This window comes from Triticum dicoccoides, chromosome 6A, assembly GCF_002162155.2.
Source record: "Triticum dicoccoides isolate Atlit2015 ecotype Zavitan chromosome 6A, WEW_v2.0, whole genome shotgun sequence".
Classification (NCBI taxonomy): domain Eukaryota; kingdom Viridiplantae; phylum Streptophyta; class Magnoliopsida; order Poales; family Poaceae; genus Triticum; species Triticum dicoccoides.
The window spans coordinates 625116728-625124622 of NC_041390.1; the positions used below are offsets into that span (position 1 = coordinate 625116728).

The following is a 7895-nucleotide window of genomic DNA, read 5'->3' on the forward strand; positions in this document are numbered from 1 at the left end:
TAAAAAGTTGAGAGGGTTGCGGCAAAAACTGGATGCACTTCGTGTACAAACTGGACAATCCCTTTCAAAGTATCAGGGTTTTGGACGAAAACTCATCTGTTACAAAGGGATTGCAATTTTTAATAACTCATTTTAACTCCAGGCTTTTGTGAGTTCAATATGCACCATTCAAAGGCACATCATGAATTTTCAACCCTCTCCTGACTTCATTTGATATTTTTCATGCATTTAATGATTATTTTGAGCTAAATGACCCTGAAATTGAAAAGCACTACAAATAAACTCTGAAAAGCTTGAAACTTGGCATGGTATCATAATTTCACCCACGTAGCATGTGCTAAAAAGTTGAGAGGATTGCGGCAAAAACTGGATGCACTTCATGTATAAACTGGACAATCCCTTTTGAAGTATCAGGGTTTCGGGCGAAAACTCATATGTTACAAAGGGATTTCAATTTTTAATAACTTATTTTAACTCCAAGATTTTTGTGAGTTCAATATGCACCATTCAAAGGCACATCATGAATTTTCAACCCTCTCCTGACTTCATTTGATATTTTTCATGCATTTAATGATTATTTTGAGCTAAATGACCTTGAAATTGAAAAGCACTACAAATGAACTCTGAAAAGCTTGAAACTTGGCATGGTATCATAATTTCACCCACGTAGCATGTGCTAAAAACTTGAGAGGATTGCGGTAAAAATTGGATGCACTTCATGTATAAACTGGACAATCCCTTTTGAAACGATGATGCGAAGATTACATGATTGGTACATGGAAACCTGCAGAGAGTCTGGGGGGAGGAATACATTGACGCTGAGAGTTAAAGAGGAGCATGACCTCGTTGGAATTGAAATGTTGAATGTTCCATTTGAGGAGTTCTTCCAGTTTTTCAATCAAAAGGCCCTCGATAAATCAATGATCACTTGCTACTGTCTGTAAGTAGTACTACTTCTGTCATTAAGTCTCTCTATATAGGTCAGCTCTTTCATTGCATGTATTTATAATTATCCTCACTATATTATGCAGATTGAAGATCGCTGAATTGAAGAAAATAAAAATCGGTGATATTGGATTCATTAACACAAATCTCATAGATGCAACTGAGGTTAAATATCATGCCAAAAATATCGAGGCCAACTTGCTACACATCGTTGGTAATAAATGAAAACAAAGATAAAATACTCTTTCCTTACAACTTCAAGTGAGTGTTACTATCTTGTGCATATTCGCTTTCCCGTATTAGTCCAGGTTATAGTAATGTAATTGATGACTTATGCATGCGTGCGCAGCTTCCACTATATTATCCTAGAGACTAAGCTTGAGCAGGGACTAGTAACCGTCTTAGGCTCGAGACGAAAAGATCCCCAGGACTATGCGGACATGACTCAAATGCTCGAGAAGTAAGTTAAATTGATCATTATCCACCATATCAGCAACTTTGTTCATTTCCTGATATCAAGTAATTGTTTTCTTTGTCTAGCAGGATTTGTAGAAAATTCACCAAAAAAGCTCCGGAACTGCCAAAGAAGCTGCAATTTAGACACCTGAAAGTAAGTACTATAGTAGCATGTTCCGCGCATCTCCTAGTGATTCAAGCGCTAGTTTCATCAATACCATTTAGCATGCTTGCTTATCAGTTTGATTGACCTCTATTTCTTGTAAAGTGGTTGTGGAAGGAACAAGGGAATGATTTCTGTGGATACTACGTTTGCGAGTCCATCCGCTACACGACCTGTGAGCGGGGCTACTCAGACGAACAATATGAAGTGCGTAAGCAATAATATTCACAATTTTATTTTATTACCATCATTTGTATTGAGTTTCATTTATTCATATATATATATATATGTATGTATGTATTGACCCCTTCTTCAAATTAGATCTTTGGGATGCGGGATGAACTCCTACCACCAGATCGTATGCGAGCAATTCAAGAGGAATTGGCGGCATTCTTCCTCAACCACGTGATCGCTGAAAACGGAGAATACTATGTGGACCCTGTGTTCATATATAATTAGGAGATTATATTGTAAGAGATAATTATTGTATATATGTAGCCGGTAGTGTCGGATAGATATACGAGAACTTATTGTTCGACCAATCTCTCGGAGAAGAAGAGGTGGTCGATATCACTTCCCTCTATATGCATATATATGTTCATGACGATCTTCTGTTTCCTTCATTTGCTTACTAGCTAGCGTGTCTAGTCCTCTCTATACGTATATAGTACGTAGCGTCGACCAAGCACGGAGATAAGGGAGGACACTTCTCTCTATTAATTAGCTAGCTAACACAATATATGAAACACCTAAATTAACCCCCAAAACCCCCAACCCCCAACCCCCCCTTAAAAAAACAAAAACCCCAGTCCCTGAAATACTGACGCGTGGATGCCTATTGGTCCCGGTTAGTGCCACCAACCGGGACCAAAGGCCCTCCTACCTAGGCTCGCCGCACCGGCCACGTGGAGGTCCATCTGTCCCGGTTCGTGTAAGAACCGGGACTAAAGGGCTAGGGCATTAGTAACGACCCTTTAGTCCTGGTTTAACAACCGGGACAAAAGGCTCTTACCAACCAGGACAGATGACCCTTTTTCTACTGGTGGTGCCACGCTCGCTACGGCCCGGCGGGGCGATGCAGTGGCGGCGCGAGGGTCGGAGCTGCCACGGGGACGACCTGGAGCGGACGGCCTCTGGGCGGCGGTGGACCGCGGGCCGCGGTACTACGACCCGAGGGGGCGACGCAGCGGTGATGCGGATTGGTGCAGCCGGGAGAAGAACCACGGGGCGGCGGCGCTGCGGCCCGATGAGGCGACGCAGCGGCAGCCCGTTGCTCGATCGGTAGAGGGGCGCGCTGAACTCGGGACGGTCTTCACGGGGCCTGCGGGGCGCACGCAACCGAGGGCCAGGTCGGTCGCACGGCGTAGATGAGGCGGATCGCGGCGGCGGGCGGGTGATCAATCCGATCGCGCGCGAGGTCAGGGACGCCGCTCGGTGGATGCGCGGTGGCGGCAGAGTCCGAGATGAAGCCGGCGGCGCCGGCGGCAGGGCGGCTATGATTGGCGCCGCATGGCGCGAGGCCGCCGGGTTGGGGTGATGTAGGAGTCCTGGTCGGAGCAGGGCGGTGACGGCCGGCTTAGATCGACGGGCGGGCCGTCGCGCGAATGACAGCGGTGAAGGGCCGCTGCATGACGCGAGGCCGCCGGGTTGGGGCGACCGGCGGGCCGACGAGCGGATGCCGCGCGAGGCCGCCGGGTCGGGGCGACCGACGGGCAGGCGCATGGACGACGCGTGAGGCCGCCGGGTCGGTGAAGCAGCCGGCCGGTCGCGCCGGTGTCGGAGTAGAGACGCGGGGTGTCGATGGCGGCGGTGGGCGACGCAAACCGGATCACATAGACCGAAAAACCAAAAAGAAGACGCCGATCAAAGCGACCGGCGAGAGAAAGAAAACCCGGATCAAAGGATCGGGAAAAAAAGACTCTCTAGGGCAGCCGGCCAACACGGCCGGCGGACGAACCCTAGGTACGGGCGGCGCGGTCCCCGGCGGCGGCCATGGAGGCCGCCCGCCCCAGGGGCAGCGCGCGGGTGCGGAAGCGGCGGCGGCTAGGGTTTAGAACTCGGAAACTGATACCATGTTAGAAGGAAGAGAGGGATTTGGTGGAATAGTTTGTTATATTGCTTAAGCCTCGTGAGCATATATATAAGAGTACAATGATTTATTTGGAGTACAAGACAAGGCAGAACAAATCCTAGTCTACCTCGTCTTTCCTAACAATCACGATACTCAACAAAAGTCACTTCCCCTTGTTCCTGAAAAAAAAAAAAGTTGCCTCCCCTCGTTTTTAGCTCCGCCCCGTTGCTAGTCGTCAAAGGAGTAGCGGCGTCGATGTTGGCGATCGCCTGAGCCATTCTGCCTCTTCCTGACAACACTACTTGCACCCTCTCGTCACCCTAGTTCCGTTTTTGTTCTCCCCCGGAGCTTTAGACCATCGCCTGGCCAGTGAGCCGCCATCACCATTGCTGGTACACGCACAGTGCAAAGGCACATGAGCAACTCCTCCGTCATGCTCCTCTCACATCTCTCTCCCTATGTTTCTCTCCACCGGTGTTCCGTTGTCCTCTCCTTCGGGGTTGCGCGCGGTCTACACGGGGAAGATGAGACGATGGCAACCATTAATGGAGGGAATCACCACTGATGGCAAAGCATGGTCACCATTGACCAAGTTATGGTCTATGGGGTGGCAGGGCTAGCTTCCCCGGAGCACAAGCATATGCTTAGAGGCAAAAATGGGACACCGTTTGCGAGAATCGTCATCGGAGCAAAAAACTAATGTTCCAATCCCGCTTTGGTCGTGAGCTAAACAGGGTTTGACTGAGAATACCGCTGTCATGAGCTAAATATATCTGGTATTAAGAGTTGAGGGACGAAGGTTCCAACCAAAAAAAGTTGATGGACGAAACACACACTTCGCGGTAAGTTGAGGGACAAAAAATACACTTCACTCATTTACAAATAATACAAACTCAGTGAGGGATCGCCCACTAGTCTTGAGCACATGCACAAGCAGTCTAGCAACTATTCTGAAATACACATAAGCAGTAAAAGGTCTTCCAGTTTTTAGTAAATCTACTACTACTGAGAAACTGCCATTGACTGGTTAGAACAGTGCAGAATTGAGATTTTCTATTTTGTGCTTTAATGGAATTTCTTTGAACTTATCGTTGAAAAACTATGAAATACCAGTATGTGAGAACCAAACTATTCTCCATCCCTAAGTTGCTTCCTTCACACATTGCTTATTGTACAAGTTTCGAGAGAAATCACCAAAAAGGAGGGAAAATGCGAAATCCGATCAGGGTATTGCAACTCGTGGACAAGAAGATAATAATCTTAGCTGCCATTTGCAGAGAAATCAAACTCCTTAATTTGCTGTAAATGTTGTTGGTATTTCTAATTGAATAACTATTTGTTATTATTTTTTGAACATACACAGAATTTCTGACTTGAAGTAATGTATACGTCCAATTAAATCAGGTATCTTGTTGTGACTGATAATGTATGGTGTGTACCAACCTGGGACGCTATCAGAAGCAAATTGCCAGAAAATAATTGCGGCAGCAGAATCATTGTGACAACTCGGGTACAGCAGGTGGCCACCGTTGCAGCTAGTGCATGCCTACTTAGTCCACGATATGAAGCCCCTGGAACTAAAGGACAGTAAGGAATTATTCATGAAGAGAGTATTTGGCTCCATACCTGCTTGCTCAGATGGATTGGAAAAAGTCATGCACAAGATTTTGAAAAATTGTGGTGGGTTGCCATTGGCTATCGTTAGCATCGCCGGCGTTCTGGCAAGCTATACATCAGCCGAAGACAAAGAGGTGTGGGGAAGAGTTTCTAGATCAACGGGTTCTCTGGAGAGATACCCTACCCTTGACGAGGTAAGGCACATGGTTACACTCATCTATGAGTACATGCCTTGTCATCTCAAGGCTTGTATGATGTATCAGCATTTTCCGGGAGGATTATGTGATTGCCAAGGACAGACTGCTATACAGATGGATTGCTGAAGGTTTGGTTGCTGAGATCCCGGGGTTGACTTTGTTAGAGATTGCAGAAATATACTTGAATGAGCTGGTGAGTAGGAACATGATTCTGTTAGAGAAGTCTATGTATATTGAAGACCCTTATAGTAGTAGGGAGGTGGAGGTAGAGGGGTGTCTGGTGCATGGCATGATCCTTGAGGTCATTGTCTCCAAATCCAAGGAGTCTAACTTTGTTAGCTTGGTTGGGCGGCAATACAGAGGAATGCAGCATGGACTTGAAAGGATCCGCCACCTCTCCTTGTATCGAAACGACCATGATGAGCAACATGAACATGATGGGGTCCCTGGCGTTGATGCGATGAAGGTACGATATGTACGATCACTAAGTACATTTCAGCACTATGGCATCGGCATCAGCAAACTGTTGAATCGTCTCAGCGAGTTCAAATTGCTAAGGGTGCTTGACTTGGAAGATTGCAAGGCCCTGCAAGACAAGCACATGAGAGATGTATGTGGACTATATCTTCTCAGGTTCTTGAGCTTGAGGGGTACAGACGTCTCAAAGATGCCCCGCAAAGTTGGAAATCTAGAGCAATTGGAGACTCTTGATATAAAGAACACGAAAATAAGCAGCCTGCCGCAAAGTGTGACAAAGCTGAGCAAGCTAGAGCGGCTACGGTCAAATGAGTGGCTTCTGCCAGAAGGTCTAGGGAAAATGAAGGCGCTGCGCGAGGTCGACATGGGACTTCTCACCAGCGATAACTTTGGGGTTGCCAAAGACATTTGTGAGCTGCCAGGGTTACGGGTGCTATGCATCCAAATCCATAGAGAGCAAAGATGTGAGCTGGAAGAATGGTTTTCGGATAAGCTTGCCTTCTCCCAGATGCCATACAATCTCCGATCGCTTCATCTCGAATGCTGGGAGTGTGGATTACTTGGACATGCTGGCAGTGTGGACTTTCTCCATGACATCTACCCACCACCGCCGCGACTCCAATGCCTAAGCCTGTTTGGCCGGATTAGCGAAATGCCCAACTGGATCGGCTCACTCTTAAACCTCACAAAATTTGAATTGGGATGTGCAGAGCTAGTCGGCGACCAGTTATTTAATGTCTTGTCTAGGTTGCCCAACCTCCGGAGCGTCCAGTTGAAGGAAGGAAAATAGCTACAAAGGCCCAGAACTGGTTGCACGTACTGAACATAGCTTCTGGGAGCTGAGGATCCTGAAGGTGGTCAGATGCCCCACCGTGCTCACATTCAAGGAAGGATCAATGATACGGCTCGAGACACTCCTATTGGAGTCTGGTAACATGGAGATGAGCGTTGACGGGCTGGGGAACTTGAAGAACCTTAAGGAGTTCAATATCCGTGGTTGGAAAGGCAACCTGGCAATGGAACATGCAGTTGAGCAGCTCAAGACATCATCCAATCAGATGAAAGTTGTAACGGATTGGGACTGAGGTCTGCATCTTATATTACGAACTGCTGATCCTGCACGTTTTCTATGGCCTTAATTAGTGTGCTTTTCCTTCCAACTGCATTTGTGTACTTGTGAAATTCTGTTCAGACTTCAGACTCGATAGAGCATTTGTTTGTAGTATTTTTTCTTGTGTGTAAGCGAACTAGCAAATAAAATATCTTCTAGTAGTAACAAACATGAATGCAATTGTGCAATTTATTGCCTTTCTATTGCCAACGTTGCCGAGAGCTGCTGCCCACAACTTGCAGTCCAGACTTGGGATCAAGACTTTTTGGGTTCCCCTAGTTGTTTTGTGGCCGTTGCTACTTCATTTAGCCCTTGCATCATCTGAAGATGTTCCAGTTCTTCGGCCAACGTTTGGATCCTCTCAACGTCCAGAAGAAATCAAACTTATCAGCTCGGCATATTCTTTTGAAACCTGGACATTTGGATAAGTGGAACAGCAGTATTGCAGCACTCCGTGCAGAGTGCCAGCGGCATGTTGTATATACAGATTACAGGCATAAGTCTGTATACTATACACCTATATCTCTTCCTTGGAGCATATCTAGCCGATCCCCTAAAACGGGTTAGAGGAGTAAGATTCCAATTTAATCCTCTCATTGGAACCTAACCAAGTCTTAAAATGGTTAACGGAGTAAAAAATTTACTCGTTGGCACCAAAGGCTCCTATTTTTACTTTGCCACCCGTCTGACCTAGCAAAAAAATTCTCCTCTCGCCTCGGCCTCACCCACCCCACTCTCGCCGCATATACTCCGGCGCCTCCTCTCTAGCCTCTGGTGGCCACCACGCGCCAACGCCAAACCCCATAGGACCCACAGTGCACCTCCCCCACCTAGATTTGATCCTCTCTCACTAGCGGC

General features: G+C 47.0%; 1 pseudogene; it reads left to right on the plus strand.

Annotated features, from left to right (window-relative positions):
• Positions 1-5016: 5016 nt before the first annotated feature.
• Positions 5017-7011, plus strand: LOC119317986 (annotated as a pseudogene).
• Positions 7012-7895: the final 884 nt, after the last annotated feature.